The following is a 12,278-nucleotide window of genomic DNA, read 5'->3' as shown; positions in this document are numbered from 1 at the left end:
AGCACCAGGAACCAGCCACGTGGAAGAGCATCTAGGCCAGGAAGCCTAGAGCACATGGCCATGTGCCCTGGAGGCGTGGGGCTACAGCAAGCCCCTTCCTAGCAAGACACCAGGGAAAAAGAGCAGGCTGGGCACACTGTGCCCCAGGCTTTTAACCTACTCCAAAGGGGAGTGGTCAATTAACCTGATTGGCTGGTGGGCACCCCAGTATGGCCAGGTAGGGGAATGAGGCCACACAAGGGCGTGGCCAAGGCATCAGGTAGGAGCATGAGGTCACACAGGGGCGTGGTCTTCCAGTTCACAAATCCGATCAACTCCAACCTGTATGCTTGCCTACTTCAGGGCTACTGTACTTTCTCTGTTCATCTGGTTCCCTTGGTCTCATCTTCCATTACAGTGGTCCTTGATTTCTTAGAAGAGGCCAGACCCCTTCTATTTCCAGCTCTCATGGGAAGGTGCGTCTTTCCTTTAGAGTATTAATCACAATATCAAATTCCCATTCATTGGTAGCATTACCTGATTACTTACCTCTCCCAGTAGACTTCACAGTTCTATGATAATGTCCATGTTCACTATTTTGTCCCTGGCACTTGGGTGCCAACAAGTGTATGTTGAACAAATGAGGTTCCAGTTGAGAGGATAACTGTGGCTCATTGTAAGTGCTCAATGCACATTTCCTGAGTGAATACACACATTCTATTTTAGATCATTTTGGCTTTGAAAGGTTGTCAAGGCATCTACATGGAAATGTTTAGCCAGTGGTTATAAGTGTAGAAATAAAAAATTTGGAACTCTATGATGCAAGTTGCAATGTCCACTATCCATGCAGATACCAAAATTCCTGTCTATGCAAAATACCAGAAGCAAAGGGTAGGTTGGCCAGAGCAAAGTCAAGATCTTGATTTTCTCTGGCGTCACATTTCTGTGTGTAGGCATCCCACAGGCATCTTGTACTCCTACGGACCGTGGTCACCGTAACGTCCACGAGAGAGTAGCCCTTGAGTCTCCTCTCTCTGCCTAAAGCTCAATTCAATTTTCTCACCTCCTGTGATGTTTCCAAGTTTGTTTTCCAGAGCCTCTTCCCCAGCATTAATTCGGCAGTATATAATCACAGAGCTAGGCCATGGCATCTGCCCACTTCTCTGTTTACTTCCATCCTCCCTACTCTCTCTCGGGAGTCCATTCTCTGCATTCCTCAAATACCAGGCTTCCTCTGTGACTTTGTTTCTTTTCCCTTTCCAAGTTTCTTTACCTTGCACATCAGTCCTTCCTCCCATCTCTGTCTTTCTTACAGTCTTAGCTCTGGCACATTTTCCAAGTTCCAACCCCAAACCCAGAAGCTATTCTTGGCCTGAGGCTACCAACTATCAAATACGGCTTGCAAAGCCTGCTTCCTGTTTCATGTAGACTTCCCTTAGCTGTCTTACATTTGGCCTCCTCATTGTCACTGGCTCGCTTCCGCTTCTGCATGTGAATCACTTTATTATAATCTCATCCTGGTTTTCATGATCAAGACCCATTTATTAAACATCCAAACAAAGTGCACTCAGTTTTTCTTTTGAAGATCTGCTTTGATAAAGCAAAATGCCTGGTATTAAAAGCAATTGTTAAAGGCAACCCAAATAATATTTAGTAGTTGGTTGTATTTATTTATTTATGTTTGAGAGGCAGAGAGATAAAGAGACACCTGCTGGTTCACTCCCTAAATGCTCACGACAGCTGGGGTGGAGTTGGGCCAAAGCTGGAGGCCAGGAACACATGCAGGTCTCCCAGGGGGATGGCAGTGGTAGCTTTGGGATCCGCAAGGAGAAAAGGCCCACACTTCCGGGAATGGAGAGTCCCTACCTGCACTTCCGGGAACAAAAAGTCCTTGTGAAGGTCCCCTCGGGTGCTTAAAGGTCAACCAATGAGGATCAGACCTGCCTCAACCTTTAACCCCCAAGCCCTGTATCTACAAAAGGAGCCCTCCCAACCTCTGACATGCAACTTCCGGTCGTCGTCCGCCCCATCTGACTCCCCGACCCCCGTTGGGACCAGAGGGAGCCGAATTCCAATAAAAGCTTGTAAATTAATTGATTCATTTGGTTGGGGAGATTTTTTACGCGCCGGACACTTTGTAGGCAGGAACCCGGTTTCCAGAGCCATCGCCACCACCTCCCTGGCTCTACATTAGCAGGAAGCTGGAGCTAGGAATCGCGGACATAGACTGAACCCAGTGGAGTGTCTTAACCAGCAGGCCGAACACCTGCCTCCGTAGTTAATTTTAAATGCAAAGCTAAAAATAGATCATGAAACTATTTCTTTTACAATTTCACGTTTAAATATTTATTGTCAATTTAGATTAGCTCAGATGCTTCTGTGTGACCTTGAAATGTTAATTTTGTGTAGAAATGAATTTTGTTGAGCTCTTGATCTCTCTCTCTTATGCTCTCCTCCTCTCTTACCCTCTTGCCCTCTCCCCCAGACAGTCGGGCTTCCCCCACCCAACAATAAATCTATACTCTAAAAAAATAAATAAATGATTTAATTTTGTTGAGGCCAGAATTCAGGCCTTAAACATCTTGTTCTTTCTAACACACATTCTAACAGTGTTTACTCCAAGAGATTAGGTTAAAATTTGAAAGGAATGTTTTGGAGCATGAAGTAAAACTTCACCTTTTCAATGGGATTCTTATTTCAATTATAGACACAATAGCATTCTGCTCACTTCTGCAAAGGAAACAAAAGGTATAGCCCACCGTGAATATAATAAGAAGGAAACAAATAACTGGGGTTGCTGTCATAGCTCACTCAGCAAAAGGCGTAAAAGAAAAGGGATGTGGTAAGAAAAAATTTTGTTTTAGCAATTCTCTTCATAACGCAAAGTGTCAACATAAGAATTCTTTAAATGCAGAGTGTGATTTATATCTTCACGATGTTTCTTTGAGCTCCTCTGGGAATGGATCTTCTCAAAGTATTGAGCAATTCTTATGCAACCTTATCTTTTATTACTCATCTGAGAAGCAGAGTGGCTATTCAGAGAATGAAGCTACATTGGCAACCCTGGAGGCAGGTGGACCCTGGGCTCTCCCTAACTATACATCGGAGGCTTCTTGAGTTTTCTGTTTTTCAAAATTGCCAAAAAAGTACGGCAAGAATAAATAAGGATAGACTAAAATTTTCTCTCTCATGATTTTAATATTAGAAAATATACCCATAGGAACTGAAATACTGGGGATTTTTCCACTCTGGTATCCAAAGTGTTTTTATTGTTATAAAACATAATAATTCACACTCTTAAAAACAGCTAAGACTGTAAATTTTATGTAATGTGTGTTTTACCAAAATTTTAAAAAATAAATTGAGTTAAAACTTACAAAGAAAAAAATTGGTGGAATCCATTAAATAAAGACTTTTTTAAAAGACTTGTTTGTTTATTTTAAAGGCAGAGTTAGAGAGAGAGAGAGAGAGAGAGAGAAACAGAGAGAGACAGAGATATCTTCCGTCCACTGATTCACTCCTCAAATGGCCTCAACAGCCAGGGTTGGGCCAGGCTGAAGCCAGGAACCAGGAGCTTCAGGAACCAGGAGCTTCTTCTGGATCTCTCACATGGATGTCGGGGCCCAAGCATGTGGGCCATCTTCTGCTGCTTTATCAGGCATATTAGCTGGGAGCTGGATGAGAAATAGAGCAGCCAGGACTGGAACTGGCGTTCATATGGGATTCCAGAGTTGCAAGTGGCAGCTTAACCTATTGTACCACAATGGGTTATTTAAGATGTTATTTGTTTATTTGAGACATTGGGTTACAGACAGAGAGAGGCAGAGACAGAGAGAAAGGTCTTCCATCCACTGGTTCACTCCTCAAATGGCCGCAACAGCCGGAGCTGGGCCAATCCAAAGCTAGGAGCCAGGAGCTTCTTCTGGGTCTCCCATGCAGATGCAGGGGCCCAAGCACATGAGCCATCTTCTGCTGCCTTCCCAGGCCATCAGCAGGGAGCTGGAAAGGAAGTGGAGCAGCCAGGACACAAACCAGCACCCATATGGGATGCTGGTACTGTAGGTAGAGACCTAGCCCACTACGCCACAGTGCTGGGCCCCAGTAAAGGCATTTTAAAATACAAGATATAAGATGTTTCCAATTATTCATCTACCATCTATTTATCACTCTCTTTAAAATAGCATTGTCCTTCTATATATCTGACTTCCAATATAAACTCTGCAGGGGGTGTTTAGGAGCTGAGGGAGCAAAAGGAGGTTAGTCATTGAAAATTACAAAGTTCTTCTCTGCACAGGAGACAATTTTAGAGACAAGAAGTTCTATTAACTCTTCTTTTACAGACAATTTCCATCATGTAGCTAATGCTGCTTCGCTAACAGCAGATTCAAAGCTGGAAATTTGCAAGGTATAACAGATTACTAAAGGTTGGTGCCTAGAGAGGATAAAAACAAAACAAAACAGTAGCTGACTACCCAGCAGAGGCCAAGTCACTGTAGAGGAAAAACCAAGTGAGGGAGCAAGAAGCTTTCCTTCCTGCATTCACACTCAACACTCAACCACGAGGCCACTAAAATACGTGTGTGTTTCTCCCCACACACTCATCAATTCTCCAACTGGGTGTCCCTGCAGTAACTCAATTCTGAGAGTGACACCCGGGGTTAGAGTCACATCCTGCAGCCTAAGGGCTCAGTTCCACAAGACTGCACCCACTCTGGATGCAAATCACACGTACTCAGTTGTCACCTATTCTTCTGACTGGCCACAGATCAGGGTGCTCACCACCCCTCTTTAGGTTCCACTGACATACTCGTTCAGCTCACAGAACTCCAGGAAACACATTTACAAGTTTATTATATTAATACAGGATATCATAAAGTTACAGATGAACAGGCAGATGAAGAGATATGAACACACAGGGCGAGGTCTAGAAGAGTCCCGACTTCAGGAACTTCTGTCCCCTTGCGGTTGGAGAGTGCCACCCTTCCAGCACGCAGGTGTGGTGGCCAACCTGGCAGCTGAGGAATTTTTATGGCAGTTTCATTACGTTGGCATGATTGATTGTTAACTCAATGTCCAGCCCCTCTTTCCCCTTCCAGGAGGATGGGGCAGGGCTGAAAGTTCCAAGCTTTTAACCACGGTTTGGTTGTTCTGATGATCAGCCACCATCCAGGCATCCACCAAGTGTTCCCTGTTAGAACAAGAGATGCTCCTGTCACCCAGAAAAGTCTAAGGGATTTAGGAGGTCTGTGCCAGAAGCTCTGGTCAAAGACCAAATATGAGAACAAAAGATTTCCCTAAGCTCCTAGAGGGTTTTAGGGGCTCTGTCTCAGGTATTGGCAGCAGAGACTAGTACTTATGGGTGTGCGTGTGTGTGTCTTTTTTTTTTTTTTTCCCAAAAAAAGAGACAAGAGTGAGGGAAGAGGAGAAAGGGAAGTGATTGTTTAATGAGAAATGATTGTTTAATGGGTACAGTTGGAGATGATAAAATAGATCTGGGAGGGGTTGGCACTGTGGCAGAGTGGGTAAAGCCACCGCTTGCAGTGCTGGCATCCCACGTGGGTGCTGGTTCGAGTCCTGGCTGTTCCACTTCCAATTCAGCTCTCTGCTATGGCCTGGGAAAGCAGTAGAAGATGACCCACATCCTTGGGCCCCTGCACCCGCAAGGGAGACCTGGATGAGGCTCCTGGCTCCTGGCTTTGGATTGGCGCAGCTCCGGCCGTTGCAGCCATCTGTGGAGTGAACCAGTGGATGGAAGACCTCTCTCTCTCTGCCTCTCCTTCTCTCTGTGTGTAACTCTGACTTTCAAATAAGTAAATAAATCTTTAAATGAAATAGTTCTGGGAAGCACAGTGGTGACAGCTGCACAATGCTGCCAATGTACTTAATGCTGCTGGACTGTACAGTTCAAAATGGCTTTAAAAAAGTAGATTAAATATGGCGTATATTTACTCATAATAATCAAAGTTAAAAAAAAGATTTCAAGTTTAACATTGAAACAGTCCCCACCTAGTAGAGGTGATGGTGTTAACTCTTTTCAAAAGGTCTGCCAGTTTGCAGAACCCAAATCCCCAAAGAACCATGGAATAGACCTTCTGAGCTGGCCAAGAGCAACGGGTGGTGTTTGAAACTCTGATATTTGACGTATTAAAGCAGCCTTTAAAGTGCATTGAATACATTCAGCTTAGCAGTTAGGAGGTTTCTTTATGTACAGGTTTTGGGAAGAATATGATCCTTGTTCTCAAGGAATTTATCATCTAGTTAAGGAGACAAATTATAAGGGCTTAAAACAACCTCGAAGCAAATGAAACACATCACGGTGGCATGCCTTCTTCCTGATTTCCTAGGCCTTTCATGCTCTGACCCTGGTCTGCTGGGAGAGAACCTTCTTCTCTAGGTAGGCATATTTGCTAAGCCTACACCACACTGATTAAAAATAAAGAGCGAAGTCCTCTCTCTGTCTCTCTCTCTCTCTCTCTCTGCCTCTGCCTCTCTCTAACTCTGCCTTTCAAATAAATAAATCTAAAAAAAAAACCCAAAAAATAAAAATTAAAAAAATCCACCATTGTTTGCATGACTAAATGAGATAACACACAAGTTTGGAGATACGTGGTGTGAAACAAGAACACACAAAAAACAGTATGTACTTAAACATATAGGTACACAGAAGACTTCCAAAAGTTCATGGAAAGAACCATGCATAAATTTTAAACAGTTTTGCAGCAAAATAACATCTTTTAATTCCATTTTTTATAAACTTTTTGAAGTACTCTCATACTATGGTAATCAACTTTTTTGTCACAATTTCGCCATGCCGGTAGGTTTTCTGCTCGGCTGCCCTTGCCTTACCCTCCAGTTGGCTACATTATGTGCCTGTACTTACGCAGGTGATTATTTAATTTAAAAATGCTTTTGGTCAGTAAATTATTCTACTGTAGAAATATCAGGATTTACAAAACAAAAACCACCATCTTTTAAAATATTTATTTATTTATTTGAAAGCCAGAGTTACACACAGAGAGAAGGAGAGGCAGAGAGAGAGAGAGAGGTCTTCCATCCACTGGTTCACTCCACAGATGGCTGCAATGGCAGGAGCTGTGCTGGTCTGAAGCCAGGAGCCAGGATCTTCTTCCGGGTCTCCCATGCAGGTGCAGGGGCCCAAGGGCTTGGGCCATCTTCTACTGCTTTCCCAGGCCATAGCAGAGAGCTGGAACGGAAATGGAACAGCCGGGACTCGAACTGGTGCCCATATGGGATGCCAGTGCTACAGGTGGGGGCTTTACCGGTTATGCCACAGTGCCGGGCCCACATACTACTTTTTTTTTTTTTTTTTGGACAGGCAGATTTAGACAGTGAGAGAGAGCAAGAGACAGAGAGAAAGGTTTTCCTTTCCATTGGTTCACCCTCCAAATGACTGCTACGGCTGGCGCCATGCTGATCTGAAGCCAGGAGCCAGGTGCTTCCTTCTGGTCTCCCATGCGGATGCAGGGCCGAAGCACTTGGGCCATCCTCCACTGCACTTCTGGGCCACAGCAGAGAGCTGGACTGGAAGAGGAGTAACCGGGACAGAATCTGGCACTCCGACTGGGACTAGAACCTGGGGTTGCCAGAGCCACAGGCGGAGGATTAGCCTCGTGAGCCGTGGCACCCGCCCACATGCTACCACTTTTAAGATTTAGCTGTATGCTTTCCTAGACTTCAAAAATGTTTTAAATAAAATATACAAAATATACATGATGTTTCAAAAAATTAGATAGTATATTTTGTCATTTTTTGAACATACCTTCTAGAGTGTCAGCTCCATTAGTGGATAAATCTTGTGGTTTTTTGTTTTGTTTTGTTTTAAGATTTATTTAGTTACTTATTTGAAAGTCAGATGTGCAGAGAGGAGGAGAAAGAGAGATCTTCCATCCCCTGGCTCACTTCCCAAATGGTGGCAACGGCTGGGACTGGGCCAGGCTGAAGCAAGGAGCTAGGAGCCAGGAGCTTCTTTCAGGTCTCCCAGTTGGGTGCAGGGGCCCAACTACTTGGGCCATCTTCTGCTGCTTTCCCAGGCACGTCAGCAGGGAGCTGGAGGGGAAGTGGAGCAACAGGGACTCAAACTGGTGCCCAAATGGACACCTGGTATGGCAGGCAGAGGCTTAAGCTTCTACTCCACAGCACCGGCCCCAGTCTTGTGGTCTTGTTACCACAGTATCCCCAGTGTGTGGTTTCCAATAGGTCTCAGAAGATTCTCTAAGCACCAAACACTAAATGGAAAGAATGAATGACTCCTGTCCATAAACATACATCCAAGGGGCCGGCGCTGTGGCGCAGTGGGTAATGCCCTGGCCTGCAGTGCCGGCATCCCATGTGGGCGCCAGTTCGAGACCCGGCTGCTCCATTTCCCATCCAGCTCTCTGCTATGGCCTGGGAAAGCAGTACAAGATAGCCCAAGTCCTTGGGCCCCTGCACCCACGTGGGAGACCCAGAAGAAGCTCTTGGCTCCTGACTTCGAATTGGCACCGCTGTGGTTGTTGCTGCCAATTGGGGAGTGAAACATTGGATGGAAGACCTCTCTCTCTCTCTCTCTCTCTCTCTCTCTCTGCCTCTCCTCTCTGTGTAACTCTGACTTTCAAATAAATAAATAAATCTTTTTAAAAAAACATACATCCCAAAACCATTCATCATAACATTCTCCTATATAAGCCAAGGCCCTATATCAGAAATGGACTTGTTTCCAATTCATCTCTGTTCCAAATTATTGAGAAATGGTCTTCAAAAAGTTCTTGGAAAATGCATTTTATGAAAATAAAATAATACATATTATGGAAAAACACATGATGATGGGTTTCAAATTATTTTTCCACCAGAAATAAACCTATATTTTTTGAAATTTATTTATTTTATTTTATAAGATTTATTTTATTTATTTGAAAGAGAGTTACAGAGAGGAGTAGAGCCAGAGAGAGAGAGGTCTTCCATCCTCTGGCTCATTCTCCAGATGGCTGCAATGGCTGGAGCTGGGCCAATCTGAAGCCAGGAGCCAGGAGCTTCTTCCGGGTCTCCCGTGCAGGTATAGGAGCCCAAGGACTTGTGCCATCTTCCACTGCTTTCCCAGGCCATAGCAGAGAGCTGGATCCAAAGTAGAGCAGCTGGGACTCAAACCAGTGCCCATACAGGATGCTGGCACTGCAGGCTGGGGCTTTAAACTACAGCACCACAGCACTGGCCCCATAAACTTATCTCTTAATATCATTTTCCACAGACTTTCTGAAGTACCCTGGACCTCCATATATGAAAAAAAATTTTAGAGATGTTTTGCGAAAGGCACAAAGAATAATATATCACATTACTAAACTGACCCACTAAGAATCAACAACTTTCAAGAGATTGAATGATTTGACTTTTAAATCAAACAAAGCACATCTTGTGGATAAAGCTGAAGTCCTCATTTTTCTGTCCTCAGAGTAATTTCCCCTCTTCCCCTACACAGACGACAGCTGTCACGAGGCTTGCCTGGACACTTGCCGCTCGTGTCTATACTTACAGAAAGTATGCGATTAGTGTAAGTTCTGTGGGATTTTGTTTATTTATAAATATGGCATCACAGTATATAAATAGTTCTGCAATCTGCTTTTTTTTTTTATTCCTCATTGGTTTTGAATTCTACCCTTTGACAAATAGAGAGTGTATACTTTCACTCAGCTACTGTCTACACTCCATCACCTGAATACTGTTTTCCTAGATGTTAGGTCTTTGGGTCCTCCTAGATCTTCCACTGTTGTAAACAGTGCTGTAACGGTCATTGTAACTGAAAATGTTTATTATGTATCTTACACACGAATTTTAAAGTCCATTAAATCGTGTACTTTATAGTATTTTTCATTTGACAGAAGTGTTTCTTTAAAATTACTTTGTACTTTAGAAAGCGGGGCAGCAGGGACAGAACCTTCAAAGGCACACGTGGCTTGGGGCGAGGTGGGCGTGGAGATGGGCGCAGCTGGGCTACTAGAGAAAAGGCACACAGGGGAACGCAACATCATTCGATAACAGAACATCAGCCGGAGCCCTGCTCTGCGCCCAATACTAGCACAAGGTGAGACTGAAAAAGGAACCTGAATTCCAAGCGGCGCGACGACGGTTTAGCCATCAGAGCTCCAAGCTGACAGAAACAGGAGGAAGGCCTGCAAAGCAACCCTGGAAGCGCTAAGGCCCTACGGGATTGAGAGAGGAAGGAGGCACACAGGGTGAGGTGAGCCAGGGGCTGCAGGCTGGACAGGCTGTTAAGACGGCCCGGGCACTATGAGGTGCATCGGCGTTTGTTCTGAGGCTAAAATGTAAAACGCCCCAAGCTCGTCAGGGAAGAAATAGGGGTGACTGTCAGTAGTTAGCACCGCTGGCAGGTGGTGGTAGGGAGTGCGATGCTATCCGGAGAGCCGGAGAAGCAGCTTTAGGACTTGGCTTCCGGAATATTATTTTCTCCTCAGCATCTTTGCACAATCCCCGCTTGCCCCAAATGCACAGCCCCCCAAAGGAAAGCTAATGGAGACGCTGAACCCACATTTGCGTTGTGCACACCGGACAACACTTCTAACCAAAACACGGGGCGGGGGCCCACATCATTCGAGCGCGCGTTTTGGCCTTCTTTGTTACTTAGCCCGCACCGAACTTTCTCCAGCAAGACCTGAGGAGATGCTGACGGAGACAGCGGCTGTACCGAGAGTTACCAACTTCCCACACTCGGGCAGTCGCGGCGGGGGCGGGGGGGAGTCCTTGGGAGAACGGGGCTGGCTGACTAAACGGCAGCCCGGTCCCGCAAGGCCGCGACAGGCTCCCGCGGGCCGCGAGGCGGCCGTGGGCAGGTGGCGGCCGCGGCCGGCAAGCAGGAAGCCGAGCCGGGCGGGGCGGAGCGCGGCGGCCGGCCGCCGAGGAGCCAGGGCCGCAGGCGCCCCGCCCGGGCTGGTATGCGGCCGAGAGTGACGCGGGAGGCGGGGTCACGTGACGCCCGTGGAATGCCAACAATGTAGCGAATGTCCCACTTGGGTCTGCGCGTTGGAACCGCGGCGTGAGCGCCCCGGGAAGATGGAGCAGCCGCCGCCCGCGCCGCCGCTGTCGCCGCCCGGGACTCCCCCGTCCCTGCGGGGCCAGCAGCAGCTCCAACCACCGGCGCCCGGTCTCCCGGCGCGCGAGGCCCCAGAGCCTCGGGCCAGGACGCCCCGGAGGGTGTAGACCGCGCCCCAGGAGGTGAGGGGGGCCGAGAACCGGGGAGTGGTGTGTGGGGGTGGGGGGCGGCGCGTGGGACCGGGGGCGAGCGGGAGAAAGTTTCCGCGGGCCGGCCGGAGCCCCGGGGTTCCGCGCGCCCACGTCGGACCGCTGCGGGCCGAGGCTCCGGGAAGGGCGCCCGGCGGGGCCGCCCTGCCGAGGGGCGGGGAGCGGCGGCCGCGGAAGTTTGTTGGGACGCGAGCCTCGCGCCCTGCCCCCATGGCCCTCGCCCGGCCCGGGAGCCGCCCCGTCGCGGGCCGCCCGGAGCCCGCGGAGCCGGTTCGCGGGGAGCCGGGAAGTTGGGAGCGAGCGCCGGGCCGGGGTGGGGGCCGCTGCGGGCCGCGCCGCTTTGTTGTGCGCCAGCGGTGGGGCGGAGGCGGCGTCCGCGACGCGCGGGGTCACCCTAGAGGCCGCCCGCGCGGGGCGCGCCTCCGCCTCCACAGCCCCGAAGGACTCGACTTTTAGCCAGATGGCGCGGCCGGCGCCCCTGTCAGCCCTGAGACCCCGCGTCCGGCCGTGCGGCTGTCCCGCCGCAGAGCCCAGGTCAAAGCGTCCGGGCAGCACCGTCGTCCCACGAGGCCACCACTCCCGCGGCCGTCGCCCACCCGACAGCCGCCCACGGGCACGCGGGCCACGCCAGCGTCGCCACCCCCGAGCTGCGCCTCAGCGACGTCGGCTCCGCCGGCCGGCCGGTCCCACGGAGGCCGGTCCCACGGAGGCCGCGCCGGCGCTCCACGGCCCACGAGGGCGCCCTCCGCCCGCGCGGGCCCTCCACGGTCCTGTGCGGGTGCGCCGGCCCCTGCGCCCTCTCGCCCTCCTCTCCGCCGCGCCCCGCGGGGCCGGCGGCGAACTTGGGGGCTCCAGGCCCTGCCCTGCAGTTCCCGGCCGGCGCCCGCGGCGAACCCCGCGAGTGGCCCGGGCTGGGCGGGCGGGACGCGGCCGCAGCTGCGGGACCGCCGTGGTGGCGGTGAGAGCGCGGCCGTTGCGTGAGCCGCGTGCGTGCGGTGCGCTCGGTTCAGCACACCTTTCTAGGACTCGTCTTTTCCCTTCTGATGCAA

The 12,278-nt window shown here is 49.2% G+C and overlaps 1 protein-coding gene across 1 annotated transcript in view; it reads left to right on the top strand.

Moving 5' to 3' along the window:
• The first annotated feature begins 11,063 nt into the window (after nucleotides 1–11,063).
• LATS2 (large tumor suppressor kinase 2) overlaps nucleotides 11,064–12,278 on the top strand; it is a 77,980-nt gene continuing 76,765 nt past the window's right edge. Inside the window, exon 1 of the mRNA XM_062194542.1 lies at nucleotides 11,064–11,202. The gene's annotated coding sequence lies outside the window, so the exon portion shown is untranslated. The remainder of the gene's footprint in view (nucleotides 11,203–12,278) is intronic.

The sequence above is a fragment of the Lepus europaeus genome, chromosome 6, assembly GCF_033115175.1.
Source record: "Lepus europaeus isolate LE1 chromosome 6, mLepTim1.pri, whole genome shotgun sequence".
Lineage (NCBI taxonomy): Eukaryota > Metazoa > Chordata > Mammalia > Lagomorpha > Leporidae > Lepus > Lepus europaeus.
Note: the sequence above shows the minus strand (reverse complement) of the source record. Positions and strands in the feature narration are given on the sequence as shown.